Consider the following 23,823-nt stretch of genomic DNA (forward strand, 5'->3'; position numbering starts at 1 on the left):
TCTTCGTAATTTTTGTTGGATGAAATTTGTCAAAGTATACAATGCATTGTCATGATTGCAAACTTGGTATACAAGTGATTAAATTATAGCATAGAAACCTCTCATAAGTAGGTAAGAAACGCAAAGCCGTAATAATATACCTATAATATGTCTGAATTATCGTAACAAAACCAGGTATGCTCAATCCTATGACAAGCCGCCATTGCTAGCCGTTTGATGACGTAAGTGTTACCACTGTGTTACCATTAAATTGGTATCTCCAAAATTAAGTGAATTACTTACTAATGTATTTAACCGCTATTACTTGTCACATATATATATAAATCATTAAAACTGTAAGTAAATCTTTTACTCAAAGTTCAAAATTTCCTTGCAAGTAAATTAAAAACATTGGTTGTGAGTAATTTATTTTTTACGAAATGGCAAGTCAGGGTGGGATGACGTTAGCTGGACTAACCTTGAAATGTTAGCTGTCACTTTTGAGCATAGATACCTGGTTTTCTTATACCATGATCTGAATGATCATTTCAGAAAAAACATCAGAAGTTTATGCGTAGTCGCCTGTTATCTGCATATCGCAACCCTTCTCAATATCTTTGATGAAACGTATTTCCGAGTAATAGTCAGATCAGCATAACCTTGGGGCTAACGTTGAGCGTATAACTAATGACGATAGGACCATGGTGAATGTTAATTTTTGTTGCGAATGGTTGGCCAGGTTCATTGCCCTTTGGTCCGCCACGTTTGACCATAGACTATGGAGCCATCATGTTGCCGGTTAACAGAGCGTGACCATAAGTTACAAAAGAATCGCATTTGGTAGTTACTCTGTTTGCGACGCATCACTGCTTTTTATTGATATTCAACAGATTTATGATAACTGTTTTTATCGGTTTCCAGTTTACTGAACGACCTTTGTGTAGAACACGAGAAGACAACAATAAATGTTTGTCAATACGATAAAAATAAAGTAACAATGGCTTTTCCTTAGATCTCAAATTCAAATGTCAAACTAGAGGAATATATACTTACAAGACAATGGCATTAACTGGTCAGATGACCTAAAACGATTGTCAAAACTCTGTTAAAATACGAAACTAGCTCAAAAAGACATTTGAATGTATACAATTTGTACTACAGTTATAAAAATTATATTTTGCAGCGTAGACCAGTTCACCTGCCCCCAAGTGTTACTAAATAAAGGCTTAGGAATCCCAACCTAATCGGGACAAGGCTTATTTGTTTTGCATTTCAAATACATTTGAAACGTCCGTATGAAATTTAAACCGGCTAGTTTCTATATTTCTTATTTTAAACGAGTTGCCTGGCCAGTAAAGATATTGTTGGTGCCGTAACAATATGTTTTCATACCACCACTATTGGCATAACATTACTTACGTTCTTCCTTAGAGAGTACTTTGTATTAGCGAGTGGGAGAAATTTATTGACACATCTATATACAGGGTGTTAGAGGCATCCTAACAAATACTGAGGGGGATGATTCAGACTATGAATCTGAGTTAATGTCAAATGAATTGTACCGTCGCAAAATTCATGTTTCAATTCTATACTTTTGCGATGGAAATCCAATTGAAATTAACTCAGAAGAATGAGCTGAATATTCGTTACGATGTCACTTACATACCGTCGTATATATAAATACCTACAGGTACCCATACAAGTACGCATGGGTATTAGTAACACCGTAAGGAATACTCAGGGGCATGATTCAAATCATTGATTCTGACTTGATATCAAGTGGGATTTTCTGTTAAAAAATTCATAATCATTTTCATGTTTTTAAAATTATTTTCCATAGAAAATTCCATTTGATGTCTACTCAGATACATGATCTGAATCATCCCTCAATGTCTTCGTTACGCTGTCGCTAACATCCTGTATACTTTTATGTAAAATACACAGTTAGACTTTACTCGTGATGAAATATTCATATACCAATTATTTCTGTGTCTATTTAACAGTACTTGTGATTGTAATCTTTGTATAGATTCATTTATATTTATCGTTGTAGAAGTGAAATCTGACGTCACGAGTTCAAGTAGGACTCATACACTACACTTTTTATAAACGATATAGGTACAACATACAAGTAATCATTGAAATAAATAGTGCTTCATTGTGAACACGGTCACAGTGCTACGACAAATGGCAATTGGGTCATGACACGACTATACAACGTAACCAAAGTAGACCTCGTCACCACAGTCATGTGTTAAATCTGAATGCTCCTGCTATGTAATCAAGTACTTTATTAGGTACTCCTTCAAAAGATAAGCGCCTCTAGACCGGCTATCTCAATGTTGGCGACTAAACAAATATAGTTTTAAAAGATAACAATAATTCAACTCCTATCTTATTGGTAGACGGTCTGCTGACTAGTTTAAAAAATAAAAAATGTTTATTTCTTTATCTTAGTTTTTGTTACATTATCAGGGCCCAGTATCAGTTTAACCAGACGCTTCTAAATACGGTTAGGATTCCCCAAGGTGTTTATTAATTTATTAATCGTCAGTTTATCGACAACGACATGAATGATATGGTGGTTTGTTTGCTGGAAAATCTAGTGTCATAAGAAGACGAAAACAGAATTTCAGAATTGATGCTGTAAAAAAGAACGTCACTTTTCTATTGAAAATCCGTAATTAGATTGCTATTATAGGAGGTGTTAAGCATTTATAAGGCATAACAATGCCTGCGCGCACACTTGTGGTTAATAACCTGCAAATCAAGATCTTTCGTTACTGCGCTGTTATTAACATCGTTTCATCACGCCGTGGGTGATGTAACAATTGTGTCACTTGTTCGAACATTCTCATTATACCTGATATAATGACACTACGTGCATACATTGGATTCAATAATATACCATCAATACACGCGCGATTGTCGCAAAAGTTTTGAGCAAACAAAACGCCTACATTACGTTATTCATTATAATATTATCGTAAATATAGGCGGTGAAAAACAATACCGCTACACCTACAGCTATCGTATCGCATTTATCGTTATCAGTCTCTTGATAAACTGTATAGCTATCAGTGTTTTGTGCTAGATAGAATCTACCTTCTTGCTTTTACGATCCGAGTAAAGGTGTTTAGCTATTCAAACAAATAGTTGCTCCTAACTTCTAGAAGGATTTTCATAATGTTGGCTTACGATATCATTTCGACATCAGATATTTTTAATATAATTAATCTCACACGACCCAGAGCAGCAATATTCATGGCGTTTAATAATAGGACAATTGTCTTTAATTCACTATCGTACGAAATGTCCATTGTCGGTCCGTCTGTTGCAACCTGGCCGCAGCCGCCAATAGCATCTGACCCAGATTATGAGGATTTGAGCTGTTAGAATTTCTGTACCATTTGTTTATTGCCATTCTTCGAGTGGTAAGGTAACGCAAAGGTGTAAGGTTCACTTGAATAGAGCAATAAATACAAGTTGGATTATATAGTAACGTACTCGAGTTTTTGACTATCGCTTGACCATGAGTTTTATAGAATTTAGGAATTCCAAACCTTTGCGCAAGATAACTACGAAATGCGCGCAAGTGACCTACGACATTTCCGCGATATAACGTGTTTTGTTTCAGGCAGCAAGCAGCCAGCTACTGTCGCAAGTCTGAACTTATCCCGTGCTTAATGACTTGCTACCATATAAATCTGGAGCTCAGTTTATGCAAGAACAAACAAAGAGATAGCGAAACCTTTGTTGTTGAGTTTAGGCCTAAGTATGGCCGACAAATGTAGTAATAGATGACAGCACCTAAACTGTATCTCTACAGCCTTTGTAGTGCCCAAGTGCCCAGTAAAGTTGTAAATGAAGTACAAGGTATTATCCACACGGAGGCCTGAGGCAAAGGTTATCAAGAAACAAAGTGATACTCGGCGGCGAGTCGAATCGTGGGCGCGGACCGCCGATGGTAATATACCGAGCTGTTCTATTTCAATTTGTTACCTTTTTGTCATATCAACTTTGATAATGATTGTAAAATCCCTTGAACTTATATAAAAACAAATAACAACGTAGGAAATCTTAAGGCATGTTTATATTTTAAATAAACAATTTTATATACGGATACAATAATATTTATAAAACCTTTCTTTCAAGTGAACGTTGAATTGGCCTTGAAAGCTGACGTGAAATAAATATTAACGGTTTTAACAATAAAATACAAGTAGCATAAATGTGAAGTTTACAAAATGGTTACAACGTTGTATTGCTTTAGTGCGTGTGTCGAAAGGTAAAGGGACCGCGGTGAATAAGTGACCAATTAACACAAGTGACCTTACATAGCAACTGTGGATATTATGTCTAATTAACAATCTATTCACTGACTTAACTTCTGGGAGACTACAAAGGCCTTTTCATAATTAATGGACATACAACTATCAAAATGTCAACAATTTTAGTTTAAGAGCAATTGTTAACTGCGAATTGTATTTCTTACCTGCTTAAGATTACATTATACATATACAACGTATAATGTAATAAGTATTCAAGGTAACGTAATATTCTCTAGGTCTCTGAATATTTTATTTCGATTTTCTACATATTTCAGCACATTATTTTCTTATTAAATAGTTTCACCAAAATTAAATAAAAACCAAATTTATTTCCAGTTATTACAAACTCGTAAGAAACTGTATCAATAAGTACGCAACGGAACCGCCTAACTGCTTCTTTTTTATAGGTTCTATAACAAATAATGTTTGGTATAAAAACTCAAATGTACCTAACGCTAACAGATACATTACAAAAACGATAGAAAAACCTCTCGACCTCCAACCTGCGCTAACAATACCATATCAAATTCACGTCCCCAGTGGCTGGTTAAATCAGGAACCGTGACGATTGACAATAGTTGCGCACCTCTGACCGTTGGTACTTTCGCTGCGCGCCGCTCTCAACCCAGCCAATCACAGCCCGGTGACGCAGTCATTGTAAACCTTTTTGTGATATAGTGGATTAAGTGAAAAGGGTAATTGTGATTGCACGATCTGTGCAGGTAGTGCCGTAGAACAATCGCTCCAGCTTTATTGATTTCGCCATTGCTATGAAAAATATTCGCATGAGCTGTATTAATTTACTCAATTAAACTTTAATGATACTAATCCCCCTCCGGTTGATTGAGGGGAGGCCTGTGCCCAGCAGTGGGACGTATAAAGGCAGTTTATGTTTATGATACAAATAGTAGCTACGAGGCAGGTAAAAGCTTGTATCATTGTAAAATAAACTAGTAGAACTGCTGTTCAACGATTTCTTAACTAAATAAAGGATGTTCAAGTCGTAAAGTTGCATAATAAGTATTTGGGTCTTGCCGAACCAGAGCATCAAAATTCCTACATTTCATTATATGCCTTATTAATAGAGGTCAGTGGTCGTTCTTTATTTAAATACTAACCAGGTATTTCCTGTAGCGATTTTAATCTATGTCAAATAAATTAATTAATTATATTCAAGGAATATTTTATTTGATTTTTAAATAGGTTTATTAAATCAAAACAATTTGCACAATAAATTTACACGATACTATGCTATTTACTGCACTCTATCTCTCTGCTTTATTTGATTTGGTATTCAAGTTAGGTATAGTAGCGTATTTATATTACAGTGACTATCGCATCATTATAGGTAACCATGATGATGCGCACAACGTGTACAAGTGATTCTATGAACAACTACATAGTAACTACCAAAAAATGGAAGTTATTTGAAAATTATTATGAACAAAAGTTCTACCAGCTTTTTGGATTTGCATGATAATGTATTTATTAGTTAGAACAGCCTCCGTGGTCTAGTGGTTAGAGCGTTAGGCTCACGATCTGGAGGTCCGGGTTCGATTCCCGATGGGGACATTGTCGAAATCACTTTGTGAGACTGTCCTTTGTTTGGTAAGGACTTTTCAGGCTTGAATCACCTGATTGTCCGAAAAAGTAAGATGATTCCGTGCTTCGGAGGGCACGTTAAGCCGTTGGTCCCGGCTATTAGCCGTAAAAACACCTCCACCAACCCGCAGTGGAGCAGCGTGGTGGAGTATGCTCCATACCCCCTCCGGTTGATTGAGGGGAGGCCTGTGCCCAGCAGTGGGACGTATATAGGCAGTTTATGTTATGTATGTATTTATTAGCAGGAAGAATATTTTTTCAATTACAACGAATTCTGCTTTTACCCTTTCTTGGATGTTTACGTACCTGAAACAAAAGAATAACATTAAAAGTTGTTGAACAGTCTCTACCAATCTTAATTGCTTTTAACAATAGGCAACATGTGTAGTCAATGATAAACAACTAAACTAACTGAACAATAGAAAGTATCCAGTAGCCGTCTGTATACAAAACAATAGCTAGTTAATAATTAAAATCAATATTTTACAACAAAGTATCTGATCTATTATTAGGAGTCAGTAAGTGGTACATATGGCTGTAAGTACTGTTAGATAGAAAAGAATCGATCGACCTAATCTCGACTGATACATCACTATGCTAATGAACGTCACGACACTAGCTTACGTACTTTGATAGATACATACATACATAAACTCACGCCCGTAATCCCAAATGGGGTGGGCAGAGCCACAAGCAATCAAAGACAACCTGCAGCCACCGTTGATACGAAGTCCTAAGATGGATATGATGAACCTTATGGTGATAAGGGATCAGCCTATCGCCCATAACACCCACCCATAACTCACCCATAACTTTGATAGATATAATTCTTTATTGAAATATAATCACAAATTTTGCTGAACTGGAATTGTACGGGAAACAGTCGTGATCTTATGTCTGTATGTGTATGTACAGGATAAAAACTTCCATCAGGTGTTGCTACTGATAAGTGTTCTTAAATTTTGACAGTTCCCCATATTATTACAAAGTTAGTGATTATTTAGAAGATATGAATGCATGGGATTAACTATCTGAGAACTGATATTGGCCCCGATTCCTGCAGACACCGCCTAATTTTATTTTAAGTTATATCCGTCATTTTCATATCCGTCGAAAAGGAAAGGGACGGATGATTCACAGCTCTTAATTTTAGGAAGAATGAGTAAATGAATGAATAACCCGGGCGAATCAAAAGGTACGTCGCTGGTATGCAATCCGTTTGACGTGCTGTCTACTTAACTGTGTCGGGTTATTGACGGATGTAAAATTTTTAGACGGTTGGTTTAGATTTGTGCTTAAAATAGACGTGTGTTCCATAAATTTTATGCTTGTCGATTACCCGTCCCTTTCCTTTTCGGCGGATAAGAAAATGACAGATATAACTTAAAGTAAAATTAGATGGTATTTACAGGAATTAGCACCATTAAGCAGCTAAATTACTCAATTGTATAACTTTTTTTAAAAAATGTCTAGGGTCCTGTGCCGAGGTTTTTCTTGCAGCTTCTTTTCCCCGGCTATACAGGTTGTGAGAAGCTGCAGTAGTTTTAGGCGGATGAGACGTTCGTCATGTAAAAATTGACGATCCAAAGTGTAACTATGTTACCTACTGAATAAAGATATTTTTAAATTTGACTAAACAAACATATTGTTTTGGTTATATTTTTACACTATAACCCTTGGCGCAGCGTTTAACTGCAAAATCATAGTGTTACATTTATATCGGAAAACTTATTTTTAACCTAAACTGCCTTCTTCGAACTGGCACCTTTTATTTTTCTTAATTTTTCCTTCAGTCGTGATACACTCCACGTTGCTCCACATTTTATAGGAATTTATTACGAATTTTAGGGGAAAAAATGGAGAACTGACAAAATTTAGGAACACTCAACAGCGCCTACTGATCTTGACTTAAAGAAAGTCGAGTGGAACTGTTGGAGAGGCCTGTGGTGGGATAAAGTAAGCTTCAGCTGTCTTTTATATTTAATACATAACAAAACTTTTTTGTGATTTGTGAAAAACTTTAAAGCCTGAACTAGCTTTAAACTCAAGTACATAATCTCTCGGCTCATCCCGACTATTTACATGAAAAATAATCTCATTTAATTTGAAATCAAGATAGCGGGTGCATGGGTAGGTATATTTTAAATAGCTGATCGTTATTAAGATTGGTCTCACAAGCAATGACGCCCACGTCCCTGATTATTACATCTTTACTTTTGCGTGAATAGAAGATTATAGCTATTGCCACATCCGAATTCAGCTTACTTTTGTGATAATAAAACTGATTTTAGGCCTACGCAGTAATGAGATAGGTATACGAAAGATATTTACGGGAATCATCAGATTTACTGGGATGAACATAAAAATAAATAGCTCATGCAAGTCCCACTGCAGGGCACGTGCCTCCTCTCCATCAAGCGTAGGGGGTATTGAGCATACTTCACCACGTTGCGCCACCACGGGTTCGTTGTTTTTACGGCTAGTAGCCGGGAAGTAAGACGATTGGCCTTCCGAAGCACAGAATCAAGAGATTTGAATTCAGACTATCGGGTGATTCAACCTCACGAGGTGATTTCAACAGACAATGTCTCCACCGGAAATGGTACCAGGACTTCCACTAACTATTAGACAACGGAGGTGAGCGAGGTAGACTAGTAAGAAAGCAGCGACAAAGCGTCAGTCGAACTCATGTAGTATCTGAAGTTTTCTTCACTGCGAAGGGAGTGATTAGTCTCGTGTTACCTACGTCAATAACCATGACGAGTGTTTCAGATAGAAAGTTCTCGATGCAGGTACATAGAAAGCAGGCAGATAATATCTCATCTATCTGCGGCTATCGCGTGATATGCGGAGTTATCGCTCTTATTGTAACAGAGAGCTGATAAATATGCACGTATTGTCTTTCTATCGATACAATACATGAAGGGACATTTACCACCAGTTTCAAATAATTTATGTAGCTGACAATGTAAAAATGATGAGAACATCATATTTGCATTTCCAACTGCACAAAACATGGGTGTTGAAATAAGTTCCCTACTCAGTTAACAAATGTGTTCAAGTGAATTAACAAATCAGTGCTCAAGATAGCAACGGTCGACCCTCAACTCGAATTGAACACACAATCGTCCTATAAATACTTAAGAAAAACCTTAAACGCATTAAAGTATCAGATTTATCGTTCGCCGAACCAGTAGACGCCAGTGTTAAGGTAAACGCGGCGTATGTTCCGTACGCATTTAGCAGTCAAAATAAACTTTCAAGGGCAATGCACCGGGAACGGATTCCGAACGGTCGGAGTGCGGCTAAATTTAATTAACTGAAATCGCAGGCTAATAACACCGCCACCACAACAGTTATATTCGCATTAAGACAACGCATTTGCCGCCACACTTACACGACACTATTTACTCAGACCTGGATTACCAACTGTCGCAAGTTTTCATGGCGATAAAAAGGCAAGATTTGAAATGTGGTACGCATGATATGCCACAGATGTCGAAATTTGAGGTTGATACTACGGTAATAGATCTGCTTGAAACATGTTTGATTATCAGCATAGAATAAGGAATAATTCTACGTATAGAACGGCAACTGACACCAGTCTCTGAGCTAGGTTTACCTCGCCCCCTAGTTATTGTAGACACACACAGATGCGTGTGTACGATAACGTCAATGTGTAGTATCTATGTAATGCGAGGATTTTTTGTGTTAAGTGTCCGGGGTATGTCACCAGCTTAGATTTACTCTGTTTAATATAGCAAGGTCGGTAGCCGCAAGATCATAAAGTATAAATAAATGAAAAGGTTCACCAAACTCTTAAACAGTACGCAATATTAGCACCACCCACATCACGCTAATTCGAATACACAAGGCTTCTCTGTACCTATATCTTTTAGTATAGACTCACTAAGTAACCTACTGCCTAAACATGTACTTGTGACCCCAAAATCAGACACACGCGGTGAAATACGTTCTGAAGCAATATATGTAATAAATTTCACGATTGATAGCATTGGATTTCTTTTCTGGACCTATTTATTTTACCTTCTTTTTTCACGATTGTTTTTTATCAAACAATTTTTTCTGCATAAAAAATATTGAACATAATATGGGTTAAATTATGTACATTACTTTGATCTTTTTTAGAAAATGAGATAAAAAAGAACAATAAAAACAAGACCAGCTTATTATAAATAGAATACTTCTTCCAGCGCGCCACACTGAGGTAGAGTGCCCAAAACGCTGGCAGCATTGCCCTTCTGAACTGCCAGGCCTATTCTCTGCGCAAAAAAGCTGCCAGCTCTTGGATCGCCAGTTGCCTCAATGAGACGCGTCGAAATACCATTTTTTTACCTAATTTATGTAAGTAGGTACGTTTATATACATCTCAGTGTATAATTTGGAATAATCTAGTCAGTCATAGTCATATAATCCAAGCCGTGTCCGGCGACTCCTAAATGTCTATCCCAGGTCGATGTTATGATAGGCTCTAATGTGGCTAGCATAATACATGTGGAATATAGAAATAACACGGGATATTTTAAATATCTTTACTCCTTTATATTTTAACAAAATCTTCTAACCCGACCGACATCGCACCATAGAGTCCCCTCCCTTACTTTTTAAAACTGCCTTACATAGCCATCCTTATTCATTAGCCATCCTCCTTCCATACCATAAACAATCAAATTCCCATTCATTATCCTTCCATAGTATTCTCACTTTCCTGCATACATTCGAGGTGAAAACTTTGATCTGACGCATCTTCCAATTTTATCTCAGCTATAAACTGATAGTGATTGATTACACAAAGTTTGCGGTATATTTATTGTAAGCAAGACGGATCGCTTAGCAAGCGCCATAATTACTATGACGTCTGTTCTGTTCTTATAACCTGCTGATTTTAACGTCAGCACTTGCGCTGCAAATATTACACTACCGCCTAATCGGCTGTAGTTCACGGTTTTATTAGAAGTGTCACACAAAGGAGAATCTTATTTCAAAAGTAATTAGAACACCTATTAATACAAATTGATTTTGATGGGCACGATTGTTGTTTCAATACATTTTTTCAATATATTATTCGTTATTTAAAAAACCTATTTACCTAGACCAATTTTTAAATTGAAAAATCCTATTTAGACCAGCATTACATAGGAGCATAGATGAAGACAGTTTTAATGCATTTTTTTTTTTCTTTTCAGCTAAGTATACCTAAGTAACACAGTAATTTACATAGGTAGCTGGAACCCGGCGAGCTGGTCAGCGCGCTACGTAAACTCAGTTGCGCTACACAAATCACTGACAGCGCACGACACAACCTGTATAATGTCAATGGTTTACATCCCAGCAAATATACTTTCTTTTAGAATAGAATCAGTGTCTTCAAACACGAACCAAAAATAATAATTAAAATGCTCGTTTCCTATTCTGCGGTTTGATGTTCATGGCTAACATAAAATCTAATATTAGATATGTGCAGCACGATTGGGACGACAATAACCGTTACATGATGGGCGACTGCCGCATAATTACTATTCAAAGGCACAACGTGGTCACAACAGAATTCCTGAGACAATTCCATCGCGTTCCGAAGTGCATGTAAGAGTATCTGTAATTCATACGAGATCCCGCCGTAACTCATGGCTCAATTAGGGCCACTCGGGACAGTTATTGAGGAAGTGGGACCTATAAATCTGGCTAGACTTTACTACGATACATTGTTGGTGCGGGACCTGGGAATTTCTAGCGATATCGTTTTTATTGTGAACTCTTGAATAACATGTTGATATACAACATCTTCACTTCTCATACCTATAGGTTGTGATACTATGAACAATATAATCATGACAAGCAAAGAAGTTGCTGCAGACAACGTCTATTCTAACACTAATGTAGCTAGTAGAAGCACAGAGATGTAGGTACCCTTCGAAAAATTCAAAGAGAATTAACATTGTACTAATTCCTCGCTTTCACCGTAGGTCGGTATAACGGAATGTAACTACCAGCGGGCATGTAAGTTGCACATACATGTATGTAATATTTTACTGTGCCGACGACGCGATGCCGACGCCGCAAGGTCACACCACACACCCGTCATGCGTTCCTTCGCTTATAATTTGGTACAAGTAACAAATAGCAAAAGACATTAATTAATACGGTTGTCGAACAACTTGCCAGTGTAACTTATAGTATACGACACTTGATAACTTTGTATTTAAATGAGAAGGAGAATTTATAATATTCACAAAGTAACTGCAAAATACGAGATATTCGTACCCACATACTAGTAGGTAATAACTCGTAGACGTTCCTCTGCAACGGGGTTCTTTGTCGTTATTGGGAGTGCAACAGGTCATAGTTCGTACTCGCTAGCTCAGTAGGGGTTGTCGAACTTTGCAAGACATTCACCAGATGTACCTTCGAATTCCAGTTAATATAACAGAACGGAAGAAAGGATTCTCGTGGAGCACGCGACGGCGCTTATTTCCACTTGGTATAACCACATCTGGCGCTGAGTTGAACACTGATACTAATTGTACCAATTGACTTTCGCCTGGGACTTGTTTCTTTAACAGGCAAAAGTCGGCACTATAATAGATAAAATATTTTTTTAAATTGTAATATCGATTGTTCGTAGTAGTAAATGCCGATCGATATCTTGTAACATTGATTTGATCTGTAAAATGTAAGTTTAACTTTCGCCTTGAAAATCACTATTTATAAGCTGTCAGTATGCAAAGGTAATTTTATGAGAGAAACCAATAATAATACGTTTTCAAAAAAATATTAGGTAATGAATCCAGTTTTAAATACCTTTGCCATCAAACCCTAATTCTCAATTTGGTATCGCTTTTAAATAGGCACCTATTTACTAATCGTGATATATGATATGAACGAAACTAATTTTACTATAGTTTTGTAGAAAAAAATATTGTTTTAATTGTGAAGTCAGCTGTCTAATTAGAGACATTACTTAATTATTCACTAAGCATCAGAGCAGATGTCAGGTGGAAAATTAGTAACCTTACCACCTTACTAATCACTTACTCATACCACGAACCTTAATTGCTTGACATATTACTTGGCACATGGTTTCTTTAGCCAAACTAACAATATTTATAATAAAAAACACGACATTAGTAAGGCAACTTGGAAAATGACTGTAATTGACCATCTTCAATTACAGTGCATCCAGTCCAATCCAGTACAGTCCAAAGTTGTTACAAATAAAGAAAAGAAATCAGGCGAATTAACTGTGAGCTACGGTGGTAGCTGATGAATATGAAATGGACTGTATAACTAAATGAAATGAAGGAATAACAGATACTTAGCTTTGAGAATTATTTAATATATTTTCACCAGTCACCAAAAAGCAAACGACAAGAAGTAAAACAAAATCAACATACAAAACGTCAAAAAAGAATAAATATAAAAAACATAATAATATAAAAAGATTACAAAACCTACGAAGAGTTCGCAACATCCTCCCCCTCGTGCAGCATTGCACCAATTTCCACAATCTTTCTGAGGGGGCGGCGCAGCGTGCCCGCAGCTGTGTCCACGTCCACCACCCTGCAGACTCCGTCTCGCCCGGGGTGAAGCTGGCTGATCCGACCAAGTGGCCACAATCCTCTGGGCAGTGTCCCGTCGCAGATTATGACTGTATCGCCAACTCGAACCGTTGCGTGACTCCGGGTAGACTGTCTGGGCTGTAATGTCGGGAGCACCTCGCGCACCCAGCGTTTCCAGTACAGGTCGGCGAGGCGTAAGGCTTTTCTCCACTCTGCTCGGCCAAAAAGGTTGCAGTCTGCAGTTTCCGGCGTAGATACTTGAGCTGGCAACCCTCCAAGTAAAAAATGAAATGGCGTGATGGTCGTCGGGTCATCAGGCTCCACGGAGACGTGCGTGAGAGGTCGCGAATTGGCGATCGCCTCAGCCTCCGCCAAAAGCGTCGCTAAAGTTTCCTCTTTGGGCGACCTTTCCTTCAGAGTCGCTCCCAGGGCCACCTTCACGGTTTTCACCATCCTCTCCCACGCACCTCCAAAAGTGGGAGCTGCCGGGGGTATAAACTTCCAGCGGATCGCCTTGGTAGCCACGAAGTCTCGTACATTTTCGTTAAAAAATTCTCGAAGAATCCGATTTGCTCCCACAAACGCCGTGCCATTATCGGAGAAAATGGTATCTGGTTGTCCTCTTCTGGCTATGAAGCGGCGAAGACTCATAATCGCCGAATCAGCGGACAGGCTATGCACCAATTCCAGATGTAGAGCCCTCGTCGTGAGACATGTGTAGAGCGCTACGTATCGTTTCTCGTGGCGGCGGCCGACAGTCACGTTTACGGGGCCAAAATAATCGAGGCCAGTGAAAGTGAACGGCCGCTGATGGTGTGCCAGTCTTTGTGGCGGCAGGTCTCCTGTCGGTGGATTCAACGGTGCGGCTTTTCGTATTCTGCATTGTAGGCATCGGTTCGCTACGGTTCTGACGGTGTTTCTGAGTCTGAGAAGCCAAAACCTTTGTCTAATTTCATTGATGACTGCTTCATGGTTGGCATGGCCGGCTCGCCGATGGTAATGTTCGACCAATAATCGGGCAGCTGGGTGACGTCCATCGAGTAAGATCGGAGAGCGTACGTTGGGGTCCACGTTTTCGACTGCTTTAATTCGCCCAGCCAAGTGCAGGAGCTTGTCCTCTCCCAGTGAGGGCGACAGTTTGGAAATGCGGCTGCTCGAGGGGATTGGCTTCGAGTTGACGATAAGGTGGATTTCGTTCTGGAATGACTCGAGTTGGATCCGTCGTAAAACATGCCTTTCTGCGGCTTTCATGAGATCGGCATCGAGAGGCGGCAGCGCGGCGGGCGTGGACAAGCGGCGGAGACGTGGATGAGCGGTAGCCAAACAGTTTTTAAACAAAGCCGCGGCTTGATGCGTTCGTGCTGTGGCACGCAACAAACGCACCCAGTCACTAAAACGGTCCAAAGGAGGTGTGACTGGGTCGGGAATGACCACGCCTATCGTGAGTAATCCCACCAATTCGTTCCGCGGACATTTCAACTCGTCTCGAACTGGTGGGACATTCAATGGCTCTGAGGGCCAGTCCTCCGAAGATTTCAAAAGAAATGAGGGACCGCTAAACCACCTATGGGTAGCGTCCAAATTTATAGGGCGCAACCTCGTTGCATCATCGGCCACGTTCAAATCTGTCGGTACCCATCGCCAATTTTCGACTGACGAATTTTCTAATATCTCTCCAAGCCGATGGGCAACGAAAGGTTTAAAGGCTCGTGCGTCGTTACGTAACCACTGAAGGACAGTCATCGAGTCAGTCCAAAAATAAGTACGGATAGATTTTTTGCGATGACTGTCCTTGATGGTGACCCCAAGCCGTGAGGCTATCAAAGCGGCCTGCAGTTCCAAGCGTGGAATCGAAATCGGTCTTAATGGGGAAACTCGGGCTTTGCTCGCTATGAGAGCGACCTTGATGCTTCCGTCAGGGTAAAGTAAACGCCAGTAAGCAACACAAGCATAGGCGAGCTCGCTCGCGTCGGAAAAAACATGCAGCTCTCTAAAAGAGGGTTCAGATCCCTTTGCGCCCGAGTACCAACGCGGAATCTTTAACGCCGTGACTTTAGACAGGTCTCGAAACCAATCAGACCACTTTGATGCCTCAGTTTGGGGAAGGTCGGTGTCCCAGCCGACGTTAGTCCGCCAAGTTTGTTGAAAAAGTATTCGCCCTTGTACAACAATGGGCCCTAACAAACCCAAAGGGTCATAAACGCGCATTATGTGCGACAAAACCTTCCTCTTAGTCAATTTGACTGGCGCCGTTTCAGTCAAACCCGTGCGAAACCCTATAAAATCTGTGCTGGGGTACCACGCTATGCCTAAAGCTCGTATGAAACTAGCTGACTCACCAAGATCAACCTCCACTTGTTGGACAGCTCTCAAGTCCTCGGGGACAAGCTTAAGTGCCTCTGACTTATTGGAGATCCATCCTCGCATCTCGAAACAGGCTGCACCATGCACCTTGACTATGTCCGCAGCTAAATGGGCGGCCTCGTTTACGTCATCTTGAGAATCGATGTAGTCGTCCATATAATGACTGAACAAGATGGCGTCTACGGCTTTAGGGAACTGGTGAGTATGTTCGCGAGCATTTTTGTTTTTTATAAACTGTGCTACAAAGGGGCTACAGCACGCACCGAATATGACCGATGTCATCCTAAACTCTTTAAGGGGTTGTGATTTGTCTGACCTCCACAAGTATCGAAGAGCGTCTCTGTCCTGTTCCCTTATCCGAACTTGAGGAAACATTTCCTTAATGTCGGCTGTCATCGCGACGAGGCCTTCCCGAAACCGAAATAAAATTTTGAGAAGAGGTTGTAGTAGATCAGGACCAGGGATCAGCAGGGAATTTAAACTTATACCCTCGTTTCTAGCTGCTGCGTCGTGCACAACCCTAACCTTTTGTTTTTGAGGATGGTATACGCCAAAATGTGGGAGATAAAGCCGCAAGTTGTCACAGTCTTTTTTATGAAAAACGTGGTAAGACTCTGGAGAACACTCCTCTGCGTAACCCTTGTCAATCATGTTATTCATGAACTCGGTGTATGCCTTAGCGAACTCAGGCTCTTTGGACATACGACGCTCCAAACTTAAAAAACGAGACAACGCTTGGGGGTGACTGTCAGGGACGCGTATAACGTCGTCGCGCCAAGGCATACCTACTTCAAAATGACCAGAGGGTAGCCGCCTAGCAGTCGCCTCTAAAATGTCGACTGCGCGTTGATCCTGTTTGTTGAGCGATGTGTCTGTATATTTTATACCTATGGAGTCAAGTTTATATTGTTCCTTTAATAGAGTTTCAATACTGTCGTCATCGTACCTCACAAAGGTGTGGTTTACAAATTCAATGAGTTTTGTTCGGGAGGAAGCAACACCATACAGTGTCCAGCCAAGCGCTGTCAGGCAAGCGACGGGATCATTTTTCCCTCCGGTCCGAACCTCTCGGTTTATTGAGAGATGCCAGTGTTCCGCTCCAATGAGTACGCTTGGAGTGGCATTCTCGTACGTGACAAAGTCAATTAAATCACTTAAATGCGAGTATGAATTTATCTTATCGCGACTTATAGATTGTGGCCGTAGACCTAAGTCATCCATTGCGCGGGCGTTCTTAATTTTGAAAGTCTCTTGCGAGTACCTACCCTTGATGCTGAACTCTACGAGGGAGACGGTAGTTTTTCTTACGAGACCGCCTACTCCGTTGACCGTTATCGTCTGTCGCGGTCCCGTCGCTCCAATACGCGTGGCGATGCTAGAATCTATAAGTGTAGCGGTACTTCCGTCGTCGAGGAGTGCGTACACGTTACAGGTTCCAGTAGGGCCGGAGACTGTAACAGGAACGATTTTAAGATAAGCACGAGGTCGACTGGCAAGGGTGGTGCTCTGTGTGTCTGTGGCGGTAGTAGTAGATACTATCAACTTTTCGGGATCTACGTGTTCACTTGGGATCGACTGAGTGTTATCTGTGTTTGTAAGCTCTGTGTGGATTGCGTTAACGAGAGGAGATGGTTGTTGTTGATGTAAAAGCGAGCTATGACGAAAAGGGCAGCCGTCCACCCCGCACGGGTTGACTCTGCATGTTTTCCATTGATGAGAACCTGCCTTTAAGCATCGATAACAGACTTTCGCCTCACGCAGCCACCGCCAACGTTCTTCAATTGATAACGCTTTAAATTCAGTGCAATCTCGGATGTTGTGGTTATTTTTGCAAAATACACACTTAGGCTCTGTATTTTCTGTTTTAATTGAACACCCTGTATTTTGCGATTTAGGTTTGTGTGTAACAACGTGTACATTTTCGCGTTTAAAAGGTTTTAATGTAGAGACCGGAATGTTGTTTGATTGAAACGAGCCCATCTCGGGCGATAGACCGAAACGAATATGTTGGTCTAACTCGCGTTTCAAAAAATCGGACAAAATCTCAAGTTTAGGACGGCCGGTATTATCCTGGACCGCGAAATCCGTCCATCTGGTTTTAGTGGTAGGATTAAGTTTGCCTAACACTGTGTGAAAAAGCTCAGGCGAACTTATATATTCACGTTGGTTTAATAATTTCATAGTAGAGATGGAGTTGCGTACCTTGTTAGTGAGGATTCCTAGCTCACGTAATTCATTACCTAGTTTGGGCAATGTTTTCAGGTTGTTCACCTCCCTGAATACGATGAGTTCGGGGCGCGCAAAGTTCTCCTCGAGAGCGCGCATGACCTCGTCGGGGTCCTCCGTCGACATCAACAGCGCCGCTACGGCCTCACGTGCGGGCCCACGAAGTGCGTTGTCTAGTCGTGTTATGTTGTCTAAAGCTGAAAAATGTATCTTTGTATAATCGAAAATACGTTTAAATTGCAACCATTGCAACGCGTTGCCGAAAAATTGTGGCAACTCTAGCTTTTTAACGCCGGCGGCAGAGGCCAGAGCCTTTGCGGCTGCCGCTGTGTCGGCTACAGCTTGAAGAAGAACGGTTGGTGGGTCAGGTTCCGTTGGGACGAGCGGGGCCGTATGACCAACCGCCTCGGACGCGTTGACCTTTAATTGTTGCTCTTTGAGACTCGTTGGTGGAAATAAAGTTGCCCTCGTGGCTGCCGGTGGCGGTACCGAACAGCCGGGTTCTCTAAGCTTTTGGTTTTCAACCCATTGCCTTGTTCGTTCTACGCTTTCTTTACCACTTAAAAAGCTGCCCGCACGGCTACTAGCTGCCTCGGCATCGATAGCTGCAAGTTCCGCCTGCAGTTCGCGGTCCTCGACCTGCTGTTGTAAAGTAGCAAGCTCGCGCTGACGCGCCAGCTCACGTGAGGCAAGCTCTTGTTCACGCTCGAGTCGGCGACGGAGAGCGAGCGCCTCAGCTGCAGCCTTTTGTGCCTTGATGGTGGCAGACGACCGTGACGACCCACTACGAGCGCTACGAGCGCGGTCATCGTCGGCTGCCGATGAAGATTCGGCGTGCTGCGGAGCTGGGGCGGGGGCGTGCTCAACCGCCTGCGTGAGTTTGCTCTTGCTACGGGTAAACATGGGTGAAAAAAAATCGAAGAAGTAAAGAAAATGCGTTAAAATGAGTGTAGATAGTGTGTTTCCTTTACGAACAAATAATCGAAATGAGAGAAAACGGAAATGTCAAAAAAATGAAATTGAGAAAATAGGGATGATTACTACCGATGAAGGACCAAAATGTGAGCTACGGTGGTAGCTGATGAATATGAAATGGACTGTATAACTAAATGAAATGAAGGAATAACAGATACTTAGCTTTGAGAATTATTTAATATATTTTCACCAGTCACCAAAAAGCAAACGACAAGAAGTAAAACAAAATCAACATACAAAACGTCAAAAAAGAATAAATATAAAAAACATAATAATATAAAAAGATTACAAAACCTACGAAGAGTTCGCAACATTAACATTTTACAACCATGCACTCACTTTAGAATCCTGTCGCATTAACGTATTTGACATTTAAAGAGCCTTACAAATAGTTCAATTCATCAAAAAGTTAATGTGATATGGTACTAAAAGTTACTAATTCTTAGGTTATTATAGGCTTTACAAACGAGGAGGTTAACAGGGTTTGCGAAGAAGCAAGGAGATGATAAGTTAGGCAAGAGTGCATAAACCGGGATGTCTGTAATGAGTTATCGAAATATGTTTTGATTTGCCGTTAATGACATTAACTACTTAGCCGGACAAGTCGGGAGCGCTGAGCTGAGAGCTCCCACCGGGTATCCAAATGTCAAACCTTTATAACTTTTTATTCGTAGATTGTAAGTTGAGCGAAAATTTACCTTTGCGGCTAACTGTAAAAGCCTATCTCACTAAACATTTTACAATTAGAGAGTGTGTAAGCATACCCCTCATTTTACACAGACACTACATATTGACGTTATCGTCCACGCGCATCTGTGTGAGTGACGTCTGAGGGTTGCCGTCTACAATACCTAATTCAACCAGCATTACTTACTTAGATAAGTACTATACTACCACATACGACAGAGATAGAGACTTATAACCTTTTACAAACGTCAACGTCACAAGAGCTAATAATTACTCTGAGCGGGTTTTATAAGTTACAATATAAAAAATAGGCACTACACTTCACTTAAAATTTCACTGAGCTAATTAATTGCATTTACCTTATTTTTACATTAATCACTTATACTAGGTTCAATTTGATTGCCAATTATTAGCAATTGGGCAAACAATCACCATGAAGAAGTACACATTTAAAGACGCCGCGCGCCGCGCGGATTGCGCCGGTACTGGCAATTAATAACAAATCAAATATTCGAATCAGCCGAAAGAACGCCGGTGTTCAATTTTAAAATTCGAACACAAAATGTACTAATAAAAATTAAAAACAATCGTCCGCAGCCCACGCGATTCAACACTGAAGTAAGACCGAGGGGAGTGAGGTAATCCTAGCTTAGCCGCTGGTGGGGAGCAGAGTTGCCGTTCTATACATAGTATTATTCCTTACTTTATGGTGTAAGTAGACTTCAAGTTCATTGTGCTGGCATAGTTCACCGCGTCTGATATCAAGTGGCAAATTAGTAACGTTGCTAATTACTCATAGTCACTACCGACCGACCACCGTTATATGAACGGTAACTCAACTTCCAACCTTCTTTGTAACATTTCGCCTTTTCATCATGAAGCAATTAACGTTGGACATGGACAAGTAGGAAATTGTTTACAGAAATGTCTGGGTCAAAAAAGTCATTATGATTCGTGATGCTTCTCTTACCTAACATAATTAAAACATCATCATCCTCCTGCCCTTATCCCACTCTAGGTGGAGTCGGCACAACATGTATTCCTCTTCTATTCATTTCAACCAGTCGTCATCTCTGTACTCATCACACCTTTGACACACATTCTTGGGTCGTCCCCTACCCCTATACCCATTCACATTCATACTCAACTTTCCTCGTTATATGACTTTCATCCCACCTCATTACATGCCCATACTATGCTAACCTGTTGCTCGTCAATTTCTCAGTGAGCGGCGCTACTAAAGTAACATAATTTAAACAACTAGTTAGCAAAAAAAAAAGTTAAAAGGTAAAAGTTTTCATCTCGAGCTCCTCCGTGCTTCGGAAGGCACGTTAAGCCGTTGGTCCCAGCTGCATTAGCAGTCGTTAATAACCATCAATCCGCACTGGGCCCGCGTGATGGTTTCAGGCCCGTTCTCCCTATCCATCCATAGGGAAGGCCCGTGCCCCAGCAGTGGGGACGTTAATGGGCTGATGATGATGATGACTAGTTAGCTACATAACGCCTAGACCTAGACGTTCCTGGTGGCTTCGGATACTGCCGATTACCACTCTTCAGGCAAAGTTAGGTCCTCAAACGATGTAACTTGAGTTTCGGCATGATGATAAGAATAAGATATACGGTGAATTGTCCGGATACGTTTTTATTAAGATTGTTCAAGATCACTGATATAAGATATGGTCACTGTGGTCCTGTGGTACACCGGCTTGCTTCTTAATCGGAAATCGCCAGTTCGAACCCCGGACTTGCACCGATGAGTTCACTAACACAGTGGCTCGTCCATTATAGACGGCGATACGGTTCACCACCTACGACGTTGGCCTAACGAAATCTCAGCGAGATGTAGGTACTAAGTTCACTTGCGATGGATGTACCTCTGACTACCCTAATTGGGATATAGTCGTGAGCTTATGTTACGTTAAGATCACTCGTCATTTTATGGGCGATGATAAACAATTACTACAGATCATCATTATAATCTTTAAAAAAAAATACCAAAAGCGGTTGGCACCTAAATAATAATCTAATCAGTTATGTAGAGTAGCGTACATAAAGCTAAATACTAGATTATCATAACTAAGTCTATCATTGGTCCCGATTTCTGCAGACACCTAATTTTAAGTTATACCCGTCATATTCTTATCCGGCGAAAAGGAAAGGGACGGATGATTGACAACTGTTAATTTTGAATGAAAATGGTTGAGTGAATGCATGAATAACCCGGGCGAATAAAATAGGCATCTCGCTGATAAGCGACCCGTATGACGTGTGCTGTCAACTTAATTCTGTCGTAATATTGGCCAATATAAAGTTTCTGCCTAAAATTGACGTATGTTTCATAAATTTTATGGCTGTCGGGTAATCGAGAGTCGTTTTCCTTTTCGGCAGATAAGAAAATGACAGGTGTAACTTAAAACTAGATGGGGTATACTGGTATCAACTCCAGGATCTCCAACACCATGCGTAAGCATCCAGTAAAGCATTTACAAGATAGCATAGCAAAAAGTAGGTGTCGACAAGAAATACGGAATAATATGAAGTTATCATGCGGTCACATCGATCGTCCAGATAATGATGCCCAGGGACGTCCGCGATACACTGTCGCATGGCCATTGTGGTTAACTTGTGAATACAAGTGGAGAATATTATGTTATGAACACATTTGTAAGCAGTGGACAGAAAATTTCTAATACCAATTTTAGAATACGGCACAGTACTTTGGATGGACCGTACGATGAGAATTTTGTATCATTATGGTACTATTTTGTATCATAATTGATGATAATGATGAATTCCAATAAAATAAAGATCAAGCATCACGATCATACACCACTATAACACCAGGCCCCGATGCATACTCCCGACTAGACCAACTAAAAACACTAGGATAGTGTTGGTGTTACCCACACTAGATGTCTGGTTGGTTGGCACAGGTCGACGCACACAGTGGTCGCACGCACCGTTAGAGGCGGGTATTTGGGTCGGCGCACGCGCGTCCGCCGCAGTATGCCACGTCGCTCGCTACTCCCGCATAAGCGGGAGCGGATATAATAAACTTCATTACAATAAACTGCTTTTATGCTGGACTGGGAGTGAGCAAACATCATAGAACATGTTCTGCTTCACCGATAAGAAAAATTATAAAGCTTTTGTTGCCTATGTTACAAAAATTGTGAAATTAGTTAATAAGAAAAATAGTTAAAGTAAACTTGATTATATTGTATATTGTGCTAGTTATAAATACATATAATAGTCAAAAGTTTAAAATAGATATAAGCAATTAGAATTAAGATTAAACATAGTGACAACTGTTTAGCATGTAAGAAATAGATTAAGAAAGCATTGCATTGTCTAATAAAAAATTTGATAAAAAATAATAAAAAAGAAAACCCCTGTGTCCAGTGTCCATCTCCTAATAGTAATAAGAAGTAGAGTAGGGAATTAGGTATGAAAAGAATGAAAGACGATGAATGAAAGTGCGAGAGGCATAAAAGCGAGAACTGGTATGGTAATAGAGGAACAGACTGAAAGTGTACGTAGCGTAGGGCCCCTTGCGGGCAGAATAGACATAAGAGATAGATTGTTAACATATGTATGTGATTGATAAGGTCCCTGCCTATCCTGTGCGGCAGGGGTACTAGTAAAAAAAAAACATGTTCTGCTGCATGTCTTCCAGCATGTAAACAGAGGAGCGACTGACTGTGTCCTCCCTATATGATACCATTGGTCTGATGACAGCGAGTGGCTGATTACTTGGCTTACGGTTCATTATATCCATCTTAGCACTGTGTAATAAAAAGTCTCTACAAATTGACTTTTGATAAACTTTTATTAATTCATATTCGTCCTAGGATCGTCACAGGTTATCAGCCTATCACTGTGGAATATAGAATAATACTACGTATAGAACGATAACTCTCCGCTCCGCACCAATTCGTATCGGGCGCCGATCTTACCCCCTCTGGGTCTTACTTTAGTCCCCGCTAAGGTATAAGGGGGAGAGCGCGCGGGTATGTCTCGCTCGCACTTGCGCGTTAGGCCGGGTTTCCACTGACGCGGAGATGGGCGGAGAAGAGCGGAGA

General features: G+C 40.5%; 1 protein-coding gene across 5 annotated transcripts in view; it reads right to left on the reverse strand.

The window, feature by feature from the left end:
* Positions 1-23,823, reverse strand: part of LOC126380442 (LIM domain only protein 7) — a 102,090-nt gene that overhangs the window by 53,637 nt on the left and 24,630 nt on the right. The window contains exon 2 of one of the 5 annotated variants that reach the window (XM_050029847.1): positions 6,197-6,218. The exons of the other annotated variants lie outside the window; for them this stretch is intronic. The gene's annotated coding sequence lies outside the window, so the exon portion shown is untranslated. The remainder of the gene's footprint in view (positions 1-6,196; positions 6,219-23,823) is intronic. 5 annotated transcript variants of the gene reach the window in all.

Source organism: Pectinophora gossypiella, chromosome Z (genome assembly GCF_024362695.1).
Source record: "Pectinophora gossypiella chromosome Z, ilPecGoss1.1, whole genome shotgun sequence".
NCBI lineage: Eukaryota > Metazoa > Arthropoda > Insecta > Lepidoptera > Gelechiidae > Pectinophora > Pectinophora gossypiella.